A 9001-nucleotide genomic window follows, 5' to 3' on the forward strand; every position below is an offset into this window, starting at 1 on the left:
ACGGAATCTCCAAAGCGAACAAAAATGTTATCTAGTAAAAATTCAAGGGCATATATAGTATCAAAGCATGTCCAATTGACATAGTTTTTTTGTTTATTGCTACTAAAAAATGACCTAAAAGAGTTTGAACATATATATTCACATTCTGACTTTTTAAATGCCCATATCTAGACTTTTTAAATGTACATATCTAGCTGGCAGGTGTCATCTGACCTTGACCTCATTTTCATGGTTCAGTGGTCAAAGTTAAGTTTTTGAGTTTTGGTCTTTTTTTCTAATACTGTATGCAATAGGTCTACTATATTTGGTGTATGGAATGATTGTCAGGTGTTCATGTCTAGCTGGCAGGTGTCATCTGACCTTGACCTCATTTTCATGGTTCAGTGGTCAAAGTTAAGTTTTTGAGTTTTGGTCTATTTTTCTAATACTAATATGCAATAGTTCAACTATATTTGGTGTGTGGAAATAATTTATGATCTATATGTCAGTCACGCAGGTTTTATTTGACCTTGACCTCATTTTCAAGGTTCATTTCTCAGTGTTAAGTTTTTGTGTTTTTGTCTGTTTTTCTTATACTATGAGCAATAGGTCAACTATATTTGTTGTATGGAAGAATTGTTAGCTGTACATGCCTGCCTAGCATGGTTCATCTGACCTTGACCTCATTTTCATGGTTCATTGGTCAATGTTTAGTTTACTTGGTTAATGTTAAGTTTATGTGACAGTTGTAATAAAGCTTTATATTTAGGTCTATCAACATAATATCAATGATTAGTAAAGAAGGCGAGACATTTCAGCGTGTGCACTCTTGTTCTTCCAGTTAACATTACATACAGTCTGCAGTTAAAATTTTTAAAACATTTATTAGATTCATAAACCATCCCGGATTTTTACCAAACTTGGACAGAAGCTTCTTACAATCAAAAGATAGTATCTAGAGAAAAAAATTTAATAATTTTTTCCCCATTTTTGTTGAGCCTGCCACTTTTGTCGCAAAAGCTAGACATAGCGATCCTACATTCCGTCGTCGTCTGAATTAAGGGATAAATCATCAAGCAATGTAAAAATTATCTTCTTTATCATTTGTTCATTCAATAAATTTTTGTTTCAACTCTTTTTTATAAATCTATACAAGCATAACTTTTTTCATACATTTCAAAAGTTTTATTTCATTAACTGTAAATCTATTATGTGCATTCCCCTATCACACTGAAAAGAAAGACAACAGCAAAAGTAGGCGAGACACTAGGTTCCACAGAACCCTTACGAATTTTTTTATAATAAGAATAGAATAATAAGTTATTTACATTTTGTACTTGTCTCAACTTGGCAGGAAATAATATATGATTGATTGATTACGTCACTATGTACATGGTGTATATTGGTGATATTTGGGAGTATCAGGACGACAACAGAATATGTCCATTATCATGATTATGCAAAATAGGTCTGCAAATATAAATAGCCTATTTAAACAGAGGGCCGTGACAAAGATAGGGCAGAAAAGGCGAGAGAGTGAAGTAGTGCTAATACAGGAAGTGTAACAGGTTGTTATGACATAGCTAAAAATACTAAAGTATACATCTCGTGCATGAGAAAACAGTTTATGGACTCCACATTCTTGACATAGCACGAGACAAAATTTGTTAATATTATTAAAATAACATATTTATGTGGCATAGAAGTATAAAAGGGGATAGATAATATGTATGGACCTTGTAAATGCAGGCTAAACAAAATCTGGTAGAAATTTGCTGTCACATGTATGAGTAAGAGCAAGCTTAACATGCTTAAGGACAGGTTTGATACAAATCAGTATAATGTATAGTACCCAGTGCTCCATATGATAACTTTTAGTAGGATTTTACATGTACTTGTGAGCTTGCAAGTTGCAGGAGGTAGAACTGATTTTAATTGTGTGGAATCAAGTATTGTTTACTTGTGGCTGCTAAGATAAAAATCTGGCACATCATATCAGTCTTGTTCTATACAGGCTTCATAGTATCACTATGGGTAGTACCAGGACATCTACTTAATATTCTGGTTGATAATTTTGGCATGATTAGATATAAGAAGATGTGGTATGAGTGCCAATGAGACAACTCTCCATCCAAGTTACAATTTATAAAAGTAAACCATTATAGGTCAAGGTACGGCCTTCAACACGGAGCATTGGCTCACACCGACCAGCAAGCTATAAAGGGCCCCAAAAAATTACTAGTGTAAAACCATTCAAACGGAAAAACCAACGGTCTAATCTATATAAAAACGAGAAACACGTATGAACTACATAAACAGACGACAACTACTGTAATCAGGTTCCTGACTAAGGATAGGTATCTATTTTCATCAAGTTGTATGAACAATAATTTACGTTATCTTTTTTTTATAACACATATTAATTTTATTGCACCTTTAATATAAATACAAGGAGATGTGGTATGATTGCCAATGAGACAACTATCCGTCAAAGTTTAAATGAAGTGAATGTAAGCATTAATTATAGGTACCCTTATGGCCTTCAACAACAGAAAAACACATACTGTATAGTAATGTATATAAAAGCATGTTTACTGTTAACAATTTACCTATTCTATATATATAGCTTCAATTAAGTATGCATATACATATGAGTTATTGAATTATTCTGGAAACTATTCAATGAGGTAGACAAATTTAGATACATTGATCAATGTTGATACTGTAAATTCATAAATTATTGAGCGGTTTTTTATACGACCGCCAAAAAATTTTGTGGTCGTATATTGGAATGACGTTGGCGTCGTCGTCCGAAGACACATTGGTTTTCGCACTCTAACTTTAGTTTAAGTGAATGGATCTTTATGAAATTTTACCATAAGGTTCAATACCACAAAAGGAAGGTTGGGATTGATTTTGGGGGTTATGGTACCAACCGTTAAGGAATTAGGGGCCAAAAAGGGGCCAAAAATAAGCATTTTTGTAACTTCCAGACATAACTTGTGTGTTAGTGTATGGATCTCTGTGACATTGTACCACAAGCTTCCATATCACAAAAGGAATGCTGGGATTGATTTTGGGGGTAATTGCCTCAAAATTTTAGGAATTAGGGACCAAAAAAGGGGCAAAAACAAGCATTTTTCTAGTTTCATGACAATAACTTGTGTGTAAGTGTATGGATCTTTCTGAAATTGTACTACAAGGTTCCATATCACAAAGGGAAAGCTGGAATTGAGTTTGGGGGTAATTGCCGAAACGTTTAGGAATTGGGGGCCAAAAAGGGGCCAAAAATAAGATATTTCTAGTTTCCAGACAATAACTTGTGTTCAAGTGTATGGATCTCTCTGAAATTGTACTGCAAGGTACCATACCACAAAGGGAAGGCTGGGATTGAGTTTGGGGGTGATGAATCATAAGGGGGTTCAAAAAATTTGGGGGGGGGGGATTTTTTTTTTTTTCCTTTTTTTTTTCTTTTAAAATTTTCCATTTTAAGTTGGTTATTTCTGAGTTATATTTAAAAGCAAATAATAATGATATGGTAGGAGATACACACCAAAAAGGATGTGTAAATTATTATATAATAAGTATTGTGCGATAGCAAGAAATTTTTGGGGGTTATGGTTCCAACAGTTAAGGAATTAGGGGCCAAAAAAGGGCCAAAAATAAGCTTTTTTGTAACTTCCAGACATAACTTGTGTGTTAGTTTATGGATCTCTCTGACATTGTACCACAGGGTTCTATATCACAATGGGAATGCTGGGATTGATTTTGGGGGTAATTGCCTCAAAATTTTGGGAATTAGGGGCCAAAAAAGGGGAAAAAAACAAGCATTTTTCTAGTTTCATGACAATAACTTGTGTGTAAGTGTATGGATCATTATGAAATTGAACTACATGGTTCAATATCACAAAGGGAAAGCTGGAATTGAGTTTGGGGGTAATTGCCCAAAACATTTAGGAATAAGGGGCCAAAAAGGGCCAAAAATAAGCATTTTTCTAGTTTCCAGACAATAACTTGTGTTCAAGTGTATGGATCTCTCTGAAATTGTACTACAAGGTACCATACCACAAAGGGAAGGCTGGGATTGATTTTGGGGGTAATTGCCTCAAAATTGTAGGAATTGGGGGCCAAAAAGGGGCAAAAAACAAGCATTTTTCTAGTTTCAGGACAATAACTTGTGTGTTAGTGTATGGATCTTCCTGAAATTGTACTACAAGGTTCCATATCACAAAGGGAAAGCTGGAATTGAGTTTGGGGGTAATTGCCCAAAACGTTTAGGAAAAAGGGGCCAAAAATAAGCATTTTTCTAGTTTCCAGACAATAATGTGTGTTCAAGTGTATGGATCTTTTTGAAATTGTACTGCAAGGTTCCATATATATCACAAAGGGAATGCTGGGTTTGATTTTGGGGGTAATTGCCTCAAACATGTAGGAATTAGGGGGCAAAAAACAAGCATTTTTCTAGTTTCATGACAATAACTTGTGTGTAAGTGTATGGATCTTTCTGAAATTGTACTACAAGGTTCCATATCACAAAGGGAAAACTGGAATTGAGTTTGGGAGTAATTGTCCAAAACGTTTAGGAATAAGGGGCCAAAAAGGGCCAAAAATAAGCATTTTTCTAGTTTCCAGACAATAACTTGTGTTCAAGTGTATGGATCTCTCTGAAATTGTACTACAAGGTACCATACCACAGAGGGAAGGCTGGGATGGATTTTGGGGGTAATTGCCTCAAAATTTTAGGAATTCGGGGCCAAAAAGGGGCAAAAAACATGGTTTCCAACCATCATGGCCGACATGGTTAAAAATAGAACATAGGGGTAAAATGCAGTTTTTGGTTTTTATATCTCTGAAACTAAAGCATTAAGAGCAAATCTGTTCATCAGATTTAGATTTATCTGCCCTGGAGAATCCGACAACCCGTTGTTGGGTTGCTGCCCCTGAGTTAGTAATTTTACAGAAATTTTGCAGTTTTTTGTTATTATCTTAGATATCATTATAATATCTAATATCTGATACTATTAAATATGATTTTTAACTTTATTTTACATGATTTCCAAAGCATCAGTAAATACAGGTGAGCGACACAGGCTCTTGAGAGCCTCTAGTTTTCTATACCTCCTTTAGATTATTTCCTGGCACAGCTGGTACCATACCATAAAGGGAAGACTTAGATTGAGTTTGGGAGTGATGAATCAAGGGGGTTCAAAAAAATTTTTTTTTTTTTCTTTAAAATTTTCCCTTTTAAATTGGTTATTTCTGATTTATATGTAAAAGCAAATAATAATGATATGGTTTGAATAGGTCAATTAATAATTTATAAGTTCTTAGACCACATTCATTCTATGTAAGAAACCTACCCTACTGAAAATGAGTACGGGATTCCACTGGATTTCCAGTGAAATTACACTGGTATTCAGTGGAAAAAAATATTCCGATGGAATCCCATTAGAATTTCATCCAAAACATCTGGAATATTTTTCACACTGTAATTCCAATGGAAAATCAGTGAAATTTCCAATGAAACTTCCAAAGATTTTCCAATTAATTTCCAGTGGAATATTATTGTTTATATTTCAGTGGAGTTTTGATTTAATGCAAATATTCCAGTGGAATTTTGGACTTAGAAATTTAAAGGAATATATACTTCTAATTTAAATTTTTCAAATAATTAAGTGCATGATTATTATATAAAGGATTTAATTTGTAACATATAATTTGCTGGCCTGATAAGAAATTAAATAATATAATCATGATAATATATGGGATGTAATGAATATTTCATAAACCTACATATATACATGTATATGAAACATTTGTTCAAAAAATGTTACATGGTTAAATGTGATATGAAATCACTTGCCTAGTAACAAATGAAAATAATCATTTGGTCTGAAAGACCCCCCCCCCCCCCCCTATAAAATAAGTAAAATGGTAGCTCCTCAGATGTAGGGTGAATATAATGCATCACCATATAGCCTATGAGTATGACACATTGAAAGGATACATTTTAACTATTAAGAAATAAAATTAAATGTTCAATAATCAGATAATATAAATAAAGAAATGAATATTTTATATCAAATTGGGTTGAGAATAAGATTCTGTTTGATTTAACGAACAAAAACAATTAAGATTCTTTTTGAAAAATGTGCATGGCTCTTAAAAGGGCCGTTTTAAACAGATCTGTTGCAGAAATTATCTTCAGACTGTACGAATTGTTAGGATAACTCCGTTTTTTTCTTCAAGTGACCGTACTGGCAACTGCCCTGCACTACAGTCTACATGTATACAATAATATAATTATTTCTCCTTTAACTTCATCATGTTCATTAACTGTTACTGGTCTACTGTTCTTTTGAGAAAAGTAAAGTGAACGGCTTTCATTTTCCACATTGTTCTATAAACTGTTTCGGTATCTTAACTTTGTCGGTGTGATGAATTTTTCATCATTTTCATGTCCTGAACTCGGTACTGGAACTCGGGTCATATAAGTTAATCTATAGAAACATTTCACATATAATCCGCTCCAATCAATTGTACGCTAAATGTCAGTGTTTTGGCATAATTTGAGCAGAAAATTCGTGAAACTGTAGTCTATAATGTTGTTTTTCAACACACATGTTTACATTCATGGAGGCTGCCATTTTTTTTCTACCAGACTATATATATAACCGCTGATTTGATTGGATAACTCTATTTCCGGGATTTCCGATCGGCCAATCAGATAGTCGTTATCATTAATACACGGAATGTGTTCAAATTTGAAACTAAAAATATTGTACGAATATGTATCCTGTCCAGCATTGTCCAGCTGTGGTTACATTAATCGTGTTAATAATAATTAATACTCAACAACCTTCGATAAATAAAGAAATAGACATTAAAGGCAGAACATTTAGGTATGACATTAGCTGTTGAACCAAGAATTTACGATGAGACGATGTGCTGATGTAGGGCAGACGTACAGCAGATACAGGTAATTTTTAAGAGATTTTACATTTGATTTTTACATCATGAATATTTTTAATTAAAATTAAAAAAAAAGATATACACCCCCTTTAGTTTCATTCATGGGCTCTGTTAGTTCACACTTTGAGGATGACCATTTGGTGTTCTGAAAAGGGGGAGGTGGGAATGTAATAATAATTTTATTATTCTCAATATTGAATTACATTGTGTGCCTTCACAACCAAGGAAAGATGTTTACAGTTTACTACACACATTCAGGCACATTCAACTTAATTTTGTCATATTCTGATTTGGATGGACATGCAACACAAAAAATCCCTAAAGGTTAATATTGTGTTTTAGAGTCTTTATACTTAACTGAAAGAAGCTTCTTAATTATATATGTACATTGTATGATAAATATCAGTAATATATGATGCATACAGGTCATGACCAGAATTAAAAATTATTAATAAAATGTTTTTACATTTTTTTTAGGTTGTCCATATATTAAAAGGGATTGATCATGGTGAAGGTACAAAGCTGCAAAAATGATGACTGTGCATCGATCAATATCCACTCAATAATATGAAAACACGATGAAAACAAACGAACCAGCAGCAGAAAAGAAATTTGAGTATAAGATTATTGAAAGGTACTTATTGAATTATTTTTTCATCCTTCCCACACTTGAAATAAAAATACATTAATCATGTTAATCATTCACATCTATAAGCTGTAAACACATCTCAAAAACATTGATTTGATCATCATGCACAATGGTTAATCATGGCTATTATGTGAACAAAATGAGGTGTCTGGTATGCTTCAACCAGATAGTAAACCAACAACAAACACAACACAAAGGGAAAGATAATATGAGGCTAAATAAAAATATTTGCGTGGTTCCAATTACCTTACCTACCTTTTTTTTTAGTCTTAACAATAGCCTACCCTAAAGATTTTTTTGTCATTTTTCAGTTAGTACTGTTTAAGTCAGAATGTTGCTCCCATAGACATGATAGACTCAATGTAAAAAAAAACCATAAAATAAAAAAAATTCTTACCTACCTACCCTAATTTTTTTTTTAAATGTAACTGGAACCACACATACTATTTTATTTGGCTTTGAGAGACACCTGATCCATGAACAATAAAAGTCTATTTTGATAAAAAGAGATGTGTGTTATAAGTCTAAGAGACAGCAACCCAACAACTATAGCCAAAGATATCTAGAGAACACATAGTCTTCAATAATAGACATACATGTGTCTAAATTGCTCTTAGTGTATAAATGTTGTGAATAAATTACACACAAACACAAATAAAATATGCCAGTAACATATATTTTTGAATAATTGCAGACTGGAGCATGGTATTGTAATGTTATTTTAATTCAAAATTCTATGCATGTTATGATGTATGATTTTTTTCTTTCAGATTAATCAATGAAGACTTAATGGAACAGGATTGGAATGCAGAAACTTTGGACTTAATTCATGAATAATATCAATGGATGATGAAGAAAACTGACCAAACTGACAAAGTATTTCGTATGCATGTTAACTGGACATTTTTGTTTGTTTAATGCACAATAAACAAATTTGTAAAATTGAAAATTAAAACCATTTGTGAAAGATTTCAAGAGGACCAAAAGTTACCATGGACTTATGAATGATTTAACCAGAAAAATGATTTACATGTACAATTAAGTAAATACATCTTTGACTAAAAAATGATAATTTATCAACGTTAATATTTTAAAGAGGTTGATCTTTTCGTTTAAAAGGTCTTAAATGTGGATGATGTATAAACTGTTGTAATTTCTTTAATTGTTGACTTGCATTAAAATGGTTATTGTCTTATTTCAAGTTTTCTTATTAATTCATTCAAAAATAAGCAGTGCATGCAAAATGATATCTAACATTTCAGTGGAATTGTCAATTTCCATTGAAATATCACTGGTTTTCTTTGGTTGATTGTTACAATTTCCAATGGAATTACCACTGGTATCCCAGTAGAAAACAATAAATGTCCAGTGGGAAAACAATGGTATTCCAACGAAGTTTTC

General features: G+C 32.6%; 1 long non-coding RNA gene across 1 annotated transcript; it reads left to right on the plus strand.

The window, feature by feature from the left end:
- The first annotated feature begins 6374 nt into the window (after positions 1–6374).
- Positions 6375–8795, plus strand: LOC127699778 (uncharacterized). Its single transcript, XR_007981202.1, has 3 exons — positions 6375–6958; positions 7429–7585; positions 8371–8795. It is a non-coding gene; the product is annotated as an uncharacterized LOC127699778 (long non-coding RNA).
- The last annotated feature ends 206 nt before the right edge of the window (positions 8796–9001 follow it).

This window comes from Mytilus californianus, unplaced genomic scaffold, assembly GCF_021869535.1.
Source record: "Mytilus californianus isolate M0D057914Y unplaced genomic scaffold, xbMytCali1.0.p SCAF_40, whole genome shotgun sequence".
Lineage (NCBI taxonomy): Eukaryota > Metazoa > Mollusca > Bivalvia > Mytilida > Mytilidae > Mytilus > Mytilus californianus.